This window comes from Lampris incognitus, chromosome 12 (assembly GCF_029633865.1).
Source record: "Lampris incognitus isolate fLamInc1 chromosome 12, fLamInc1.hap2, whole genome shotgun sequence".
Classification (NCBI taxonomy): Eukaryota; Metazoa; Chordata; class Actinopteri; order Lampriformes; family Lampridae; genus Lampris; species Lampris incognitus.
In genome coordinates this window covers 10,974,635-10,994,641 of record NC_079222.1, presented here as the reverse complement: position 1 = coordinate 10,994,641, position 20,007 = coordinate 10,974,635, and positions in this window count along the sequence as shown.

Genomic DNA, 20,007 nt, shown 5'->3' with positions numbered 1-20,007 from the left:
TCGCAAATCGAAGGAGAGATTCCAGTTTTCCTCCTAGTCTGAACATAGATGGTCCATGTCTTGGATCTGTGAGTCCTAGGTGATGATATAGCTGTTGCCCCCTCTAGCTGAAACACACAGGTCCAATGGTGAAGCCAAACTGATGTTTGAAATTTCCATTGTTCATCACGGCCACATCTCTCAGGGGGAGCAGCTGGAGGTCTTCAAACTCAAACACCGACTCTCGGGAGCCAGGGACCGTCTCCTCTCCAAGCTAACACATAGGAAACATAATACGCATCTTTTTACCCAATTGACTGGAATCATGAACAATTACAACAAGATTTAAACTGTATGTAAATATCCCTAAGCATTCCTCAATTACTGTGAAGCGATATTTCACATATCCACTTTTTAGTACACACATCGTTGGTAAAGCTTACAAGCAATCAACCTTCAGCATAGGCTGCACTGAGGGTCTGCTGTCACCTTTCCATTCAGGTTTTAATCCTAAAAGAAATCATACTGTTTTTGGAAGAAAAGAAAAAATCATATGGCTCTGGGATTCAACATCATTCTTGTCAAAATGAAGAAGACTACAGGGCAGACTACAGATACATAACTTATTGTTTAACAACTTTGCGTCAACATTCCAAGTTAAATCTGGACATTTAGAGTCAAGTGGCGGGGTTAAAAGTCTGGGTTTTTTATGGCACACTGACTGTGAGTTAGCACAGCATTAGCAACTATCACATTACTAGCTGTCCTGGGCCCAGTCATATCTTCCAAATCTACAGGATATTGCTGTTTTTATTCACTGAATATGGCTTTTTTGTCTCTAGTACTTGTAATGAAAACCACAAAGTTGAGAAATGACAAGATTTTTTTTGATGAGGTTTTGTTGGGAGACTTCTTTAGTGTTTTGCTTCCCCAAATCACCTATAAATGTAACTCACAAATGTCACATAAACAATTTGTGATGACGCTGTTTTGGAGGAACAGTCACTGGAAGTCTCTGCCACCAGAACAGATTTTAGTTTCATCAAAATGGAAAACCCCTGCCTGTTCCTCTTATTATACAGCTTTGGTAACAGGGTCATTAGATCCTACTGCTTAACGTAGGGTCTAGCTAGCGAGACTAGGATAAATATTTTAATCTGGACTGTCTAGTCTGGAAAGAGCTATTAGGAAAAGGTTAATTTTAGACAAAGAAAGAAAGAAAGCAAGAAAGAAAGAACATGCTAGATACAGCATTTCAAGTCATACTACCAAGATTTCTTTTGGGGGGGGGGGTTTCTCCCCAATTGTATCCGGCCAATTACCCCACTCTTCCGAGCTGCTGGTCGCTGCTCCATCCCCTCTGCCAATCCGGGGAGGACTGCAGACTACCACATACTTCCTCTGATACATGTGGAGTCGCCAGCTGCTTCTTTTCACCTGACAGTGAGGAGTTTCACCAGGGGAACGTAGGGCATGGGAGGATCACGCTATTCCCCCCAGTTCCCCCTCCCTCCCCCCTGAACAGGCGCACCGACCAACCAGAGGAGGCGCTAGTGCAGCGGCCAGGACATCACCCACATCTGGCTTCCCACCCGCAGACATGGCCAATTGTGTCTGTAGGGAAGCCGGACCAAGCCGGAGGTAACACGGGGATTCGAACTGGCAATCCCCATGTTGGTAGGCATCGGAATAGACCGCTACGCTACCCGGACGCCCCAATAAGATAATTTTTAAACCGTCTGCCAATGTTAACAAGTGTGTTGTAAGAGCTTGTAAGTGCCCAATTATTAATCACTTAACCACTTTTACCTACCACACAGTCTTTAATTTCTCCTAAATAGCTCTGTTTTCTTGTATCAGCAAGGAATTTGACGTCTGTGTCTGTCTGTCCTAATTTGTGACCTGGGTGGCAGGAGTAGGTCAGTTTCTGGACGGCAGTATGACTGTGGAGCCTCAGGAAGCGCATCTGGACAAGATTGGCACCTGGAAAGTCAAACTGACAAAAGAAAAAATGTGCTTCATTAGCAAGATTTCCCCACGATATCACAGGTAAGAAGAAGAGGAGATAAGAATGAGAAGAAACATTTTCACAAAATCTGTCAAGAGTAGCAGTAACACAGATATATAATTAAAACTAAAGCTACTGAATCACAAGTCACTTTGATGAGTGATGAAATGTTTCTCCCAATAAATGCTGTGTCCAAGTGAACTCAACTTTTCTGGGTATTTTTCTTCTTCTTTTTTTTTTGGACCCCCCCCCTCTTTTCTCCCCAATTGTACTTGGCCAATTACCCCACTCTTCCGAGCTGTCTCGGTTGTTGCTCGACCCCCTCTGCCGATCCGGGGAGGACTGCAGACTACTGACACATGTGGAGTCGCCAGCCGCTTCTTTTCACCTGACAGTGAGGAGTTTCACCAGGGGGATGTAGCGCATGGGAGGATCATGTTAGTCCCCCCAGTTCCCCCTCCCTCCCCCCTGAACAGGAGCTCCGACCAACCAGAGGAGGCGCTAGTGCAGCGACCAGGACATACACCCACATCTGGCTTCCCACCCGCAGACACATCCTAGCTGTTACCTGTGTAGCTAGGAGCAGTGGGCTGCCGCCCTCATGCTGCGCCTGGGGACCAACTCCAGTTCTTTTCCCATTTGCCTTACTCAGGGGCACAGCAGGGTTTGACATTGACCATGGCCCAATGGCCATAAAAAGTTACTCTGTGGCCACCATATATCCCCAGTAGGTGGCCCCTTGTGGCCACCAAGTCAAGGTTAAATCAAAAAACAAAAAACAAAACAAAAACATCGCCCTTCGCAAACGCAACGTCACAGTTCCGCAATCATCCCGAGTCATTCGTGCCTTGTAATTCAACATTCTACGAAAACAGCTAACAATAACTTAATTTTACTCATCGCCGGCTAGCTGCCGATATGTCGGGGCTGCTGAAGTATGGGTTTACTAAGCCTAACGTTACTCAAGCTGCGAACACGATCCCTACAGAAGAACCAGAAACACAAAAGGTGGACTATGAACAAACGGAACGGCAACGAAAACTTAGGAGTGAATGGAAGCAAGAGTTTAAGTGGCTGGAATACGACACAGCTAAGGGCGTAACGTACTGCGGGGTGCCGCCAGTTTCCTCAACAAGCCGAGAAGTCTAGCTCACTTTTCATCCAAAGCAATGTCTTCAGGAAACACCACATCACAATTCATGGAAAAAGTGGACAACACTTAAGGTGCACAGTTGCACACCTTGCAGTTACATCGCCTGAAAATACACCCATGGGGAGACAAATGCATCAAATGGGGAGTGGATAACGGGAGAAAATTATTCAAAATTTCAACATTGCACACTATTCTGTACGCAAGGCTCAGCCTTTTTGTTTTTTTATTGATTTTCACTGAAAAATACCCAGAGTTTTTTTTTTAAAAGGAGCAGATCCGTTTAAACTGATTTTCACACGGATTTTATGTTTCCACGGATCCAAAAGTTGGTCATCTTAGTGTGACGTTATGTAAGTGTCCTCTTGTGGCGAAATTCAGCATGCTGGATGGCTTTGAAAAATAGAAACCGAAAATGTTGAGCCCTAATGGTGTGAACGTTGTAGTCGGCAACTTTACTGCTGTAGATGAATCCCCCACATCTACAATGACACCTGGGAACCAACACTGGAGAAGCTGTACTAAGCCCGCTATATTTCGGTTCTTGCAGATTATAATTCTACTGCTTTTTGTAATGTTTTTATTGCACACATGACTGACAGGCACAATGCTGGGAGGGAGGGAGCAAGCAAGCGAGAGAGTATGAGGCAGATGGATGTGAAAAAGACTGAACTGACACTGTGAGAGAATATATGTACCATATGTTTACAAAAACTTGAGTTTTCAATTTAAATAATTATTAAAAAATTTTTTCGTTCTGCCCATGTATTTTGACAATTTTGGCTACAGTTAGAAGTATGTGTTATAGGTTTTTTACTGCTTTTTGTAATGTTTTTATTGCAGACATGACTGACAGGCACAATGCTGGGAGGGAGGGAGGCAGGGATGGAGGGAGCGAGAGAGAGCATGTATGAGGCAGAGGCATGGGGGGGGTGCAAAAAAGAGACTGACTTGAGACAGAGAATATGTATGTATGTTTACAAATGAACTTGAGTTTTCAATTTAAATAAATAGTTACATATTTTAATTTTGTTGATGTGTTTTCGTTTGTTGATGTGTCACAGTGTTAAGTTGTGTTAAATTGCCTTTTCTGTGTTTTTACATTTGGGTCACCAAAAATGTACTTTGGCCACCAAATTTAGGGACTTGGTGGCCCATGGGGCCAGTGCTTAAAAATATTAGCGTCTATCCCTGCACAGACTGGAGTATTAACCCTAACATGCAAGTTGTTTTTTTTTTGGTGGGGGAAACCAGAGCACCTGCAGAAAACCCACCGCAGACATGGGGAGAACATGCAAACTCCACACAGAGGATGACCCCCAAGGTTGGATAACACCAGGGTTCAAACCCAGAACCTTCTTGCTGTCAGGCGACAGTGCTAACCACTGGGCCACCACGCCACCCTAGTCTAATTGTGGTGTCTCTGTGGCTACATTAACATCGTCAGTGTTTGGGATTGACAACCATGCTTGCTAACTAAGAGTGAATCTTAAAATGTGTTGTACATATTACAGCAGAACGGAGTGACATAAGTACTGGGTGTATGAACACGTAGACAGTCAGTTCCCTTAGCTAGTCTCGTGACAGCCACAATTTAACGTCTGTAACAAAGACGGCCACCTCAGCAGATTTAGGAAGTATTCTTACCTCACTTGACCATCAAACAACAAGAGATGTGAGTTTATCCTTCAGGTTCTGATAATCTGACATTGACAACAACAGACCGCAAAACTCGTGGGAGCAAATCAGGTGGAAAGACAGTGACTGGGTTGAAAAGATTCAGATGACACACCACTCTTATCTCCGTGTCTGAGTTACTGGCACCCCACATGGAAAAAGTGCTTGTTGATTTGTGAGGTTTGGCTACCCTTGATGAGTAACACACCTTTTCTTTCAACACACTTGCAGTATACATACAACATGGCCAGCTACTCATTGTCCAGTGCCGTTCTAGTACATAAAGCAGAGCTCAGCCAAATCTGCACTCAAAAATGTGGTAATAATGACCTGAACATTTCTGGCAGTCACTGGTGAGAGAATGTAGTTGTAACTCTCTTTCATAACCAAGCTGTGCCCACACACACACACACTTGTATCCGGCCAACTACCCCACTCCTCCGAGCCATCCTGGTCACTGCTCCACCTCCTCTACCGATCCAGGGAGGGCTGCAGACTACCACATGCCTCCTCTGAAACATGTGGAGTCGCCAGCTGCTTCTTTTCACTTGACAGTTAGGAGTTTCGCCAGGCACCCTGACCTGAACAGGCGCCCTGACCGACCAGAGGAGGCGCTAGTGCAGCCACCAGGACACATACCCACATCTGGCTTCCCACCTGCAGACACGGCAAATTGTGTCTGTTGGGACGCCCGACCAAGCCGGAGGTAACACAGGGATTCGAACCAGCGATCCCCGTGTCGGTAGACAACAGAATAGACTGCCACGCCACCCAGACATCCCACTGTGTCTTAATTTAACCGGATTAAGAGCTCCTCCATAAGGGATGACAACTGTATTTAGCTGCTGTATGAACATAGCCTATATGAGCTACACTACATGACCAAAAGTATGTGGACATCTCTTTTAATTAGTGTGTTTGGCTACTTCAGCCACACCTATTGCAAACAGGTACATAAAATCAAGCATACAGCTATACAGTCTCCATAGACAAACACTGGCAGTAGGACGTGACTCATAAGATGCCACCTTTCCAACAGACCAGTTTGTCAAATTTTTGCCCCGCTAGAACAGCCCCAGACAAATTAAGTGCTGTTATTGTGAAGTGGGAACATCCAGGAGCAACAACAGCTCAGCCCTGAAGAGGTAGGCCACACAAGCTGACAGAACAGGAATGCCGAGTGCTGAAGCACGTAAAAATCGTATGTCCTCAGTTGCAACACCGAGTTGCAACTACCGAGTTCCAAACTGCCCTTGGAAGCAACGTCAGCACAAGAACTGTTCATCAGGAGGGTCCTGAAATGGGTTTCCTGGCTGAGCAGCCGCACAAAAGCCTAACATCACCATGCACTATGCCAAGTGCCAGCTGCAGTGGCGTAAAGCACACTGCCATTGGACTCTGGAGCAGTGGAAACACATTCTCTGGAGTGATGAATCACGTTTCACTATCTGGCAGACCAATCTAGCTTAGGCAGATGCCAGGAGAACGCTACCTGTCTGAATGCAACTGTAATGTTTCATCGAGGAGGATAATGGTCTGGGGCTGTTTTTAATGTTTTGGGCAAGGCCCCTCAGTTCCAGTGAAGGGAAATCTTAATGTTACATCATACAATGACATTCTATAGAATTGAGTGCTACCAGTTTTGTGGCAACAGTTTGGGGAAGGTCCTTTCCTGTTTCAGAATGACACTGCTCCCATGCACAAAGCAAGGTCCATAAAGACATGGTTTGCCAAGTTTGGTGTGGAAGAACTTGACTGGTCTGCACAGAGCCTTGACCTCAACCCCATCCAACATCTTTAGCATGAACTGGAACGCTGACTGTGAGCTAGGCCCTCTCACCCAAGATCAGTGCAAAACTTCACTGATGCTCTTGTGGCTGAATGGGAGCGAATCCCTGCAGCCATGTTCCAAAATCTAGTGGAGAATGTTGTAGCAGCAAAGGGCGGACCAATTCTATATTAATGCCCGTGGTTTTTGAATGAGATGTTCAACAAACACATATTGGTGTGATGTTCGGGTGTGAACATACTTTTGGCCATGTAAGTGTGTATGACCAACAAAACCAAATGAGATCACCAGCAAGAAAGGTAGATATTGTTATATAATGAATCCAATCTGAGCTTGTCTCCAGCTCCCTGCAAAACCTGATGAAACTATTAATGGCACACAGAAGGGATGCAAAAGCACATAACCTCATCCTTGCATATCTCTCTAACACCTGTTTTTCCAAAACACCACCAACTCCAACTCCACCTCTTCTCTTCATAAAAGATGCACTAGCTGCAAGAGGGTAAATGTAGATCTTTGCGACATTGAATTTCTTCCATCACTTTTGACCATGGAGGTGCACAAAATTAACAAAAATCCAAAACTCCTCACAGCAGCTGAACCACGTGACTATTGCTAACACAAAACAAAGAATGCCTCCTACAGTGTTTAGTGTGTCACATTCCTACAGACACTCGTTCACATTAAGGCAAGTCTATGAGGGTAACATCATGATGGCTGTGTAACACCATCATTGAAAAAAGGCACATTGATGCAGCTTGCAGTGTTACTTGAAGTTTAAATTTATAATCAGTTAAGACATACAATGTAGTTACAGTGGTTAAGGATACGAGTTGTGTAAGCCAGCATCTTAATGTGTTCACTCGATAGGATTCACCAACCTGAAATCCCTGCTCCAGACTGCTGAGCCATTCGAAAGATCCCTCTGAAACAGATTCTTCCATCCAGGCTTTCATGGGCATCTGCAGGCAGAAGAGGGAAGGTGACAAAATGTGCATCTAGATAGCGGCTGATGAATTTCCGATTAGCATGCAGCTCAAACCTGAGCTAGCGAATTGGATTCTCAATTTAAAATGACATTCACCACAGGGCATCCAAGAGCAATTTATGTTATTCCGTGGTTCAGTGACTCTATGTTTAATGTAGCGGTGAATGATAATCCACTGTATACGAGAGAGAAGGGTGAGAGATGAAGTGGCTGTTGATACCTTTGTTAGACTTGTAAATCTGATTCAGCTCAAAAGAATTTTTTTTTTTTTATCATCTCCAGGATCTTGACAGGCTTGCTGACTGCAGGGTGTAAAATGTCACATGCTCTAATGATCATTATTGATTTATTTTTGACTGTCTCTTCCCACAAGGGGCTCTGAGTGCAGTGTTTGCTATAAAACCATGACCCAGATGCCTGCCAGAGTGCTCAGGGGTACTTCAGCAGGGCAGACTCTACCACAGGCATGTGGTAGTCTGCAGCTCTCCCCGGATCGGCAGAGGGGGTGGAGCAGCAACCGGGACAGCATGGAGAGTGGGGTGATTGGCCACGTACAATTGGGGAGGGAAAAAAAGGGGGGGGGTTGACCCCTGTGTCGACATGCATCATGTGCATGTGACAGACTGGATTTGATATGCTGACAATGTAGTCTTGTGAGGCCAGATATACACAAGTATATACGTGTATTCTCAGCACAGAGTGGCATAGTCATGTGTGGCCCCACAAGACTAGTTGGCATACATACATTGTATATATGTGACAGGACATTGACCATTATCGTGTTTTCAGAACTACAAATAAGATACTGTGGGAGTGCAGGAATGAGGAGATGGAGAGATCGAGTCGAGTCAATTCCGTTTACTCGCCACACAAAACGACACTGATACAGCACAATCTCTCGTGGCAACCAGCTAACCACTAGGCTGCTGCAAACATGGCTCCACCCCGGAAACTCTAAACAGTGCCTATGTCAGCACTCTGAACGTCTGCCGTAAAGGAGCAGCAGCCCCTGGTGAATCTACCCTCAATTGTGTATCACCACAATACAAACATTTTGAATGTGAGACTGGATTACTTTCGTGCTAAATGCAATTAGCAGGCACATCATTGCTGCAAAACAGTTTCCCTAGCCGTTCTCTGATGATGCATTCATACCTGTGAATCTTGAGGATGAAGGCAAGTCTGTTTTGATGTGTCAGAGAAGCTGCAATAGGCCAGGAGAGCATCCACTGGGCTGCCTTGGTTGGGGTCGATGTAATACAATCCTGCAGACAGAGGGTAACTACAATTTAAATGAGACTTCCCAGGATGAAAGCTCTCTGTGATGCAGTCAAAGCCCTTAGATCCGACAGGGAGAGCAAACCTGAAGGACGCATGGAAACGCATCGTTCATGCCAATATCCTGGCAGTGAGATCATAGGCATGAGGGCAATGGGATGAGGTCTGAGGGATTTCGCTGTAAAGTGGGTCAGAAGTCTTTCATTGTACCAAAGAATAAGTTTTACGTCCTATGATATTCAGTGAGGACACATACAGGCCGTAGAATTAGTCGTTTGATTGTCCATTGGACAGGCACCCACATTCCTGAAGGGTTGCCTTGTTTTTAAAGATTGTTTACTTTTAAAGACAACGTAGCTTGCGCCAACTCTCTATTCATCAATGAATCGACATTCATTCATCACATGAAATATTCTTAAGGATCATTTGCGACTATCCAGCATTAAAAGATCTTAATTTGGTGGGCGTCCGGGTGGCGTAGTGGTCTATTCCATTGCCTACAACATGGGGATCGCAAGTTCGAATCCTCGTGTTACCTCCGGCTTGGTCGGGAGTTCCTACAGGCACAATTGGCTGTGTCTGCGGGTGGGAAGCCAGATGTGGGTATGTGTCCTGATCGCTGCACTAGTGCCTCCTCTGGTCAGTCGAGGCGCCTGTTCAGGGGGGAGGGGGAACTGGGGGAATAGCGTTACCCTCCCACGCGCTACATTCCCCTGGTGAAACTCCTTACTGTCAGGTGAAAAGAAGCGGCCGGCGACTCTGCATGTATTGGAGGAGGCCTGTGGTAGTCTGCAGGCCTCCCTGGATCGGCAGAGGGGGTGGAGCAGTGACTGGGACGGCTCGGAAGAGTGGGGTAATTAGCCGGATACAATTGGGGAGAAAAGGGGGGGGGGATCCACACAAAAAAAGATCTTAATTTGCACCACTCACTGTTACCTGCAGCTGCATAGCTGAGTTAATACAATGAATGCTTTGTTAATTTATTAAAGTGAAGGTTGATCGGGTCTACTCTACTGCAACAATTTCGGGTTAAGTGCCTTATTTGCACTTTCACAGTATTTGTAAAGGAAGGGCTCAAATATATCCAGTTGGAATGATTCAATTTGGCAAGCTGCCAAACACAAGCCTGCTTCTTTGGCAACATCTTCTTTCCTTTACTTTTGGCATAAGTGCAAACTAATCATATTTTTTAGAAATCTGCTTAAGGTTTGTGGCTCTATTAAGGACATGTCTATTAAGTTGGCATTAAACATAATTATTCTTATGACATAAAAAAAAAAGAATCTGCCACAACCAACATATCCTTGTGTTAGGGTTTATATTGCTCCAATAAGTAAATCTGGAGTGAACTGCTGGCAAGAAAATTAGACTTTATTTGCACTAATTTCACTGATATTTGCATCTACATCAAAATGTTTCTTTATGGCGGGGGTGTTCGGGTAACGTAGCGGTCTATTCCGTTATCTACCAACACGGGGATCGCCAGTTCGAATCCCCGTGTTGACTCCGGCTTGGTCGGGCGTCCCTACAGGCACAATTGGCCGTGTCTGCGGGAGGGAAGCCGGGTGTGGGTACGTGTCCTGGTCGCTGCACTAGCGCCTCCCTCTGGTCAGTCGGGGCGCCTGTTCAGGGGGGAGGAAAAACTGGGGGGAATAGCGTGATCCTCCCACATGCTACGTCCCCCTGGCAAAACTCCTCACTGTCAGATGAAAAGAAGCGGCTGGTGACTCCACGTGTATCGGAGGAGGCATCTGGTAGTCTGCAGCCCTCCCCGGATCAGCAGAGGGGGTGGAGCAGCGACCGAGAGGGCTTGGAAGAGTGGGGTAATTGGCCAGATATAATTGGGAAGAAAATCACCCTCTGCTTGGCAGGCATCTGCCCAATAATGTTAAAGTGTAACTTCTCCCTCAGGTCTGAGCCCTACTCCACCCACTGCATAATTTAGAAAAATGCTAAAAAGTATGCAAGGGGCTGAAGGAGGGGGGCAGGGCGTGGATGTGTGAGGCAGGAGTAGCTGGGCAGATCCGCGAGAAGGGCCCAGTGCGTGTCCAAAGTTGCCGCTGCAAACCACCGTGGTCCTCTCCACTGGCCCGCCTTCCAGCATGGCATTAGATGCCACCCCGCGAAGACGCCCCGACTGCTATGCCGCAGATGTGCTGTAGACAGAAGGGGAAGGTGGGTTGCCTACTACAGCGCGTTAACATTCTTTCTTTTTTTTTTATTTCATGATGTAGAAAGTCCCAACTGGTAGACTCTAATTCACCATTGGCCTTGCAAGGTACCGGGCTGATTTAAAACAGTAGGTGGTGTGTTGAGCTATTTTCTTTTCTTTTTTTCTTTTTTAAATATTTTTCCGTTTTTCTCCCCAATTGTATCCGGCCAGTTACCCCACTCTTCCAAGCCATCCCGGTCGCTGCTCCAACCCCTCTGCTGATCCGGGGAGGGCTGCAGACTACCACATGTCTCCTCCAATACATGTGGAGTCACCAGCCGCTTTTCACCTGACAGTGAGAAGTTTCACCAGGGGGACGTAGCACATGGGAGGCTCACGCTATTTCCCTCAGTTCCCCCTCCCACCTGAACAGGTGCCCTGACTGACTAGCGGAGGTGCTAGTGCAGCGAGCAGGACACATACCCACATCCGGCTTCCCACCGCAGACACGACCAATTGTGTCTGTAGGGATGCCCGACCAAGCCGGAGGGATTCAAACAGGAGATCCCCGTGTTGGTAGGCAACGGAATAGACTGCTACGCCACCCGGACACCCCGTTGAGCCATTTTCAACCTATAAAATGCTGATTTTTATGAATTTGGCAAGAAATGTCAATATTAACACCAGCATTGATGTGTTTCATCACTGTACTGTCATATCATTTTCTTTACAGCTCAAAAAACATGTTTGAATGTTAACTGCCCTTTAATAGCTGCAAAAATCTGCTCTATACCCTGAAACTATGTTAATGCCAGGGCCTAATGCCTCCTGTTCCCAGACATCCAATTAGGTGAGATTATCTGTGTCAGAAACTGCCATCTGCTGTGATAATTTAGTATTAGATGGAAACATATATAAATCTCAGTTTCTTCCTTTTAATTTTTTTGTGGCTCACATCTGAGCATCCAAAAGTCATATTTAACAACTAACATTTCAAATATGTAGCTATCTGCTTATTCTGCCTGTAAATAGAAAGTTAACGGGGTACATATGTCTCACGCTGATACAGATAATCACACAAAACTTTCAGTACAAGATCTGGCCCTTAATGTCTCTGACTGACCACTGGTATAGGTGGGGTGGCAAAGCCACAGCTCCAGACAGGTGGTGGCAGGATGTTCCTTGCTCCCATCGGGAGGGTCGACCAGCAGCCGTAGATCCTGCTGCAGAGCACTCAGCAGGCTCTGGATAAGAGGGTAATTGGGTCTATCTGACAAATACACCAGATCCTAGGAACAGGAATGAAAATTAAAAGGTTGCATGGTTCACACCCTAACTTTTGCAAGTATCTGTAAATGAAACAAAAAGTACGTAAAGGTCCATTCATCCATCCATCCATTAGCCAAACCGTTTATCCTGCTCTCAGGGTCGCAGGGATGCTGGGGCCTATCCGAGCAGTCACTGGGCGGCAGGTGGGGAGACACCCTGGACAGGCTGCCAGGCCATCACAGCCCCCCCCCCCACACACACACACACACCTAGGGACAATTTAGTACGGCCGATTCACCTGCCCTACGTCTTTGGACTGTGGGAGGAAACCAGAGCACCCAGAGGAAACCCACGCAGACACAGGGAGAACATGCAGACTCCACACAGAGGACCACCCGGGGAGACCCCCAAGGTTGGACTACCCTGGGGCTCGAACCCAGGACCTTCTTGCTGTGAGGCAACCGTGCTAACCACTGTGCTACTGTGCCGCCCAGTATGTAAACAGAAAACCAAAAAACCTTTAATTTAATGTATCATAGGACATATTCATATCCTTCACCTGAAAAGATGATCAACACCCCCAAAACATGTAAACACTGATAAAGAACAAGGTTCATGATGACTAGGTTGCTCAGAAAATATTACTGATGTTATGTAAACACACAACTTCAGCAAAGTTTTCTTGAGTACGAAACCCCTTACTTTATACCATCACTTGAAAGAAATGTAGCATCTTTTTATCTCTTTTACTAATCATCTGCCTCTGCTATACACCACTTGAGGCAGAAGTTCAATAAGGAATAATAGACAGATATTCCTTAGCAAAAAAAAAAAAAATTGCCCTGCAACTGAGCAATGTCAGACTCTTCATGACGGCGTTTACTAATATAGGTAATGGACGCTTTTATGATGCAAATGAAGATGTGGACCACTTACCTTGAGTTGAGTCAAGGTCATGTTCAGCGATGGTCCTGGGGGTCCAGGAAGCCCAGGTGGACCCTATAACATTCGGCGAACATCAACAATGATAATACTATATACACCTTAAGCAGCACATGAAAACACACCATCCTTTCTGGTTACTATGTTTCACATACAAATTAAACAAAATAAGGGGAAAAAAGCAAGTGATCTTTTTTGGTTTTTTTCTGGGGAGCTGGTTGATGCCCCAGAAATGATGATGGTTGATGTTATATTAGAGGGACAGCTCAGGCTGAGCGGTTTGGAGACAAAGCAAGAGAGACAAGAATGAGATGGTTTGGACATGTGTGGAGGAGAGATGCTGGGTATATTGGGAGAAGGATGCTAAATATGGAGCTGCCAGGGAAGAGGAAAAGAAGAAGGCCAAAGAGGACGTTTATGGATGTGGTGAGAGAGGACATGCAGGTGGCTTGTGTGACAGAGGAAGACACAGAAGACAGGAAGAAATGGAAACGAATGATCCGCTATGGCAACCTCTAATGGGAGCAGCCGAAAATAGTAGTAGTGAAGGACATTTCCTCATCTCCAATGCTCCTGCGGTTCAACATGACATAGTGCTCATTGTGAAACTGGCAAGCCAAGAAATAACTTGTGTAACACAGGGCACGGACAAGTCCCCACAAACACAAAAGATGACTGCTGGATGGACTCCACTAGGTGAACGTCCACTCAGATTTTGTTTTGATGCCATTTATGCCTGTGTGGACCTTGACATTGCCCGTATGCATACTTCATTTTTTTTACCCACTATGAAAGCCCCATTACACAGTGCAATAGCTGTACCTAAGTTGATTTAAAAAGGCATTTCAACAAGCATAATCATGGTTTCCAATCATGGTTCAAGAAATCCTTTTCTCAGACATTTTCTCAAGCTTTTGCTTGGATATACACTACCGTTCAAAAGTTTGGGATCACCCAAACAATTTCGTGTTTTCCATGAAAAGTCACACTTATTCACCACCATATGTTGTGAAATGAATAGAAAATAGAGTCAAGACATTGACAAGGTTAGAAATAATGATTTGTATTTGAAATAAGATTTTTTTTACATCAAACTTTGCTTTCGTCAAAGAATCCTCCATTTGCAGCAATTACAGCATTGCAGACCTTTGGCATTCTAGCTGTTAATTTGTTGAGGTAATCTGGAGAAATTGCACCCCACGCTTCCAGAAGCAGCTCCCACAAGTTGGATTGGTTGGATGGGCACTTCTTTGAGCAGATTGAGTTTCTGGAGCATCACATTTGTGGGGTCAATTAAACGCTCAAAATGGCCAGAAAAAGAGAACTTTCATCTGAAACTCGACAGTCTATTCTTGTTCTTAGAAATGAAGGCTATTCCATGCGAGAAATTGCTAAGAAATTGAAGATTTCCTACACCGGTGTGTACTACTCCCTTCAGAGGACAGCACAAACAGGCTCTAACAGGTACTATTTAATGAAGATGCCAGTTGGGGACCTGTGAGGTGTCTGTTTCTCAAACTAGAGACTCTAATGTACTTATCTTCTTGCTCAGTTGTGCAACGCGGCCTCCCACTTCTTTTTCTACTCTGGTTAGAGCCTGTTTGTGCTGTCCTCTGAAGGGAGTAGTACACACCGGTGTAGGAAATCTTCAATTTCTTAGCAATTTCTCGCATGGAATAGCCTTCATTTCTAAGAACAAGAATAGACTGTCGAGTTTCAGATGAAAGTTCTCTTTTTCTGGCCATTTTGAGCGTTTAATTGACCCCACAAATGTGATGCTCCAGAAACTCAATCTGCTCAAAGAAGTGCCCATCCAACCAATCCAACTTGTGGGAGCTGCTTCTGGAAGCGTGGGGTGCAATTTCTCCAGATTACCTCAACAAATTAACAGCTAGAATGCCAAAGGTCTGCAATGCTGTAATTGCTGCAAATGGAGGATTCTTTGACGAAAGCAAAGTTTGATGTAAAAAAAATCTTATTTCAAATACAAATCATTATTTCTAACCTTGTCAATGTCTTGACTCTATTTTCTATTCATTTCACAACATATGGTGGTGAATAAGTGTGACTTTTCATGGAAAACACAAAATTGTTTGGGTGATCCCAAACTTTTGAACGGTAGTGTATGTCAAGTCAAGTCAATTTTATTTGTATGGCCCAATATCACAAATTACAAATCTGCCTCGGGGGGCTTTACAGTAACACAACATCCTTTCCTTATAGCCAATGCTCACAAAAGGCCACATTATTCAGTATTAACTATGACTAGAAGCCTCAACAGTCTCTAAATGGACTGTGAAACTTTTAACTGGTCAGTGAACTTACCACCGAAACTTCAAGGACTGGTATCTAATCTTAACAGATAAAATTATGTCTAAAATTACAGCAAGACAGATCTAAGCAAGTAATGACATACATACATTACAAAATATGCCCAGAAAGTTGAATCAGTTCATCTGGACATAACATGAATTGGGAGAAAGTTTTCATCATTCATTTAAGTGACTTTGTCGGTCTCTGCTGACTGCAGGTATCCCCAACCCGTTAAACAGCACGGCTGCACAACGACTGAAACCAACGATCAGTTTCATATGCAAATTGCTGAGATCATTAATTAAGAGGTACAATGGCTATGTGTAGTATTCACAGAGGATTGGGGGAATAGTTAACTGGATTATTCAGCATGTATCAAGACGTTAAAAATATGCATCTCGACAGGTAAAAATACAATTTTATACCCTTACTTTACAATTTCCCCCATGATCTCAACACTATTTGTAGAACATTTCATCAAATGTACCATTAAGCAGGTGTTTTTCATGACTGGAAAATTATTCTATGAACTTTCTGGCTTTCCAGAACACGTGGGAAACCCTGATCATTACTCAGTCTGTAAACTCTGAGATGTATTTCACCCTGTATCTGATACTGGTGAAAACGAGCTGCAAATCAACAGGTAATGCAACCCTAAAAAAATGAAGAACTGATGGAAAGATGTGCTGAGCATCTGGTGCTAGCCTCAGAATTGCTGACTTAGTATTTACAGCTGAAATCCTGACCCTGTCTGTGAAATACTCTACTACTGAACAACATATATGTAGGGCAAGATACTTAATCCTGATGTCCAACTCACCGGCAAGCCCCTGTGCCCGGGTTGTCCAGGAAGACCTTGAAAACCTTTGTAACCCTAAGAGGAACAAAATATGCTGTAAAAACAATTAATATTTTGTCACCATTTTTCATGGCATGCATTATTATAGAGAATATAAAATAATAATTAAATAAAGACTGTAGCAAAATCCCTAAAGCTCCAGCGTCTCAAAATGTGACAGATTTTATGATTAAGTTTGCTCCCATCAAAATTCAGAGGGAAATAAAAATGCTTTCCAAAGTATTTTCTCAGAATAAAGATCATTGTGAGCTGCAATGAGTTTGATTTATGAAAACAAGACATTTCTTGTGATTATATCACATTACATACCATTACTCCAAACATACCCTGCAAGAAGGAAGGGGACAGGGAAGTAAATCAACAGATGAAGTTGATGTCAGTATGATTGTCAATTACGAGATCTGTAGCTCAGCCTCCGCAGCATCCCTTTACTTTCATCATCAGCAGTTGCTTCACCATTTTCAAGCAAACCATTTTAAATAATTCATAATATACTACTTAATGGTTCATAATTCAATGTAATGAAAAGTGTGGAAATGTTACATCATACAAATATTTGAGCACTATCATTGGTGATCACCTTAAATTTGATGTGAACACTGCGGCTATTGAACTCTGTTAACAAACTCTTAAGGTTGCAGTAATATCATGAAACTGTGCAACAACACCTGTACATTTGGCACATGCAAAAAAATATGCTGACTCGGGTTAGTGTGATACACAGACTATTTATCTAGTGTAATAGATATTACCCTTATTTTTACACTTACGCATACATTATATGTTGACTGTGCTGCAAATGTGTCTATTAGTATATATTTTAATTTGTTTATTTTGTACCACTGGAGAGTTGCACTTAATTTCGCTGTACAGCTGTGCAATGACAAATAAAGTCATTCATCCGTTCATTATTGTGAAACAAGGGCAACACAGAATTCCCCTTCTCCGTAAACTAAATTCCTTTTCGGTCAGTCCTGTCATCCTCTGTCACTTTTATCAATCTTTTATTGAGAGTCTTTTTAGTTTTTCTTTTATCTGTTGGTGTCACAGCCTCACGGTAAAAGACAGAAACAGCCTGAACAACATTGTTAAAATCTCCTCTAAGATCACCGCAGTGAAATGAGGAGATCTGAATTCTTTTTGCAACAACGAATCCTCCAGAAAGCAGCAAGTATTTCGGCCTCTTCTGGACATGTTGTAGCGAGTGAATTTTCTCTGTTGCCACCAGGCCGCTGTTGTGTTTTCGCTGCTTGGAAAACTAACCATTGTTCTAGATCATTCATACCTGTTGCAACTCCATCATTAAATGCTCTATAGTGTTTTTTATCCGATTGTTTGTCTTATTGTGTTTCTCATTGTCTACTTTTATAGTTTATTCCACATTTAGCCCCCTGGGGTGTTGTTAGTTATTGTTTGCGTTCTTTGTTTGTTTGCATGTTACCGTGTTTTATGTTCACAAGCTTCTCCAAACAAATTGCCCCTAGCGGGGTTAATAGAGTTGTTTGTATTGTACTGAACAGCTTATCAGTTAGAGAAAATCTAATAACTTGACGGAGCTAGATACAACCCTGACACTTAAGTTAATGACTTGGTGTTTTGTTGTGTATACAGTCATAAACAGCAAGATGTGGATGCATTAGATAATTGAGGGAAGGGACCTGTCAGACGTCCCTTCTGTCCAAACTTCAGTACAGCAGAAAACAAAAGCACGACCCATAAAAGCAACCAACAATAAACTTTAACAGTTAGATAAATTGTAAATGGATGAACATGCCCGGCAGGGTAAATAAACTGGGCAAAATCCATAAGGAGTCGATTTATGTCTTTAAAAAAATTGTTTTGTGAATTAGCAAGATGTAAAGTTTTATTCCAGTGTAGAAATGGGGCGATAAGGGGGGGGGGGAGCAGACTGAGTGAAAGCTATAGGGGAAAACAGACTTACAGGCAGGCCTGGCATTCCCAGTGTACCCCTGGGTCCAGTTGGACCAATATTCCCCTGATTTATAAAGAGGGAAAGAGAAAGACAAAGTTAGCTATCAAAGCTAGTTAAAATAAAGCAAAGGTCAAAGTGTGAAAACACAACGTTTCAATTAAGTAAAACTAAACTAATCATGTGTACCTGTTCTCCCTTTGGGCCAACAGACCCTGGTATCCCGACAGGACCCTGAATACCCTGAAAAATTCACACAATGAGTGTTTTCACAATGTATAGCCAAAACCCACTGGAAAATAATACCAATGGAAAAAATATTATCGTCAAGGTAATCATTTTATATCTACATTATTGATTTTAATACAGGCTGATTAGGTCAGATAATTTCAACACAAAAACTTGTTTAAAGGATTTCTTTGAATTAATGCACATTCAAAAACTTGGGGGGGGGGACATTTCATTTTAATACTCTTGTTTTGAGGGTAAATTTAAAAAAAAAACTGAAGCAATTCAACACTAATCATTTATCTGTAAGTGACATATCTCATTCATTGATTGTTTGACAAGACAAATGTTTTTTTTTCAAGTGGCTTCCTCTTTTATTAGAGTCCTGGGACGAGATTTAAAAGAAGCCAGAGACTTGGTTTGTTTTAGTTCAACAGGAAGAGAGGTCCATAGTGCACAGCAAAGGCCCGATCACCCTTTCTGATAAACCGAGACCTGGGAATAACCAGCAGGGCTCCATCTGTGGATCTTAATGGTAGAGGACGTATACCAGGTCAATAAACCACCAATGTATGTAGGAGCAAGACCAGTTAAGGCCTTAAAAGTGACGAATAAAATTTTAAAATCAATTAGAAATATAACAGGGGGCCAGTGTAGGGAGGCAAGCATAGGAGTGATATGGTCATGCCTCTTTGTCCCGGTAATGGGCCGAGCAGCGGCATGTTGTACCAACTGCAGACGGTGGAGGGAGCCCTTGCTGATACCCGAGTAAAGTGTGTTGCAATAGTCAAGCCAAGAATAAAAAAAGCATGTACAACTTTTTGCAGATCGGCAATTGATAAAAATGACCTAATTTTTTTAGATTTCCTTGAGCTGGAGAAAGCGTGACTGAACAACCTGTTTGGTTTGATTATCAAAACCGAGGTTAGCATCGAATATTACCCCAAGATTCCTAGCAGCCTGCTTAAGACTACCTGACAGACCACCAGAGGTGTAAAAACCCTGTGTTTTTACTCCACCCATGTACTAAACCATCAGATTGCACTGACTAGTTTCCCAAATCAGCTGGTTCAATACATGGATGGAGTAAAGACATGGTTAGGGTTTTTACTTTCTGGACTGGGTTTTTAAACCTCTGCAGACCGGTCAGATGGAATTTGGGGGACCAGAATGACCTCAGACTTATCATCATTAAATTTTAGAAAATTCCAGATATCCAGGATTTAATGTCAGAAAGGCAAGTTGTGAGATTTGCTAGGGTGCTAGGATCTGTGGGTTTCAGTGGCATGTATAACTGAGTGTCGTCAGCATCTTCCTCTTCTTCGTTCGGCTTGTTACTTTTTTTTCAGGAGTCGCCACAGCGGAACTCATCGTTTCCATTGGTACCATGTGAGGGCACAGCACCAATGGCAGCCGATGTTAACCCGGGCCTCGACCGATCTGAT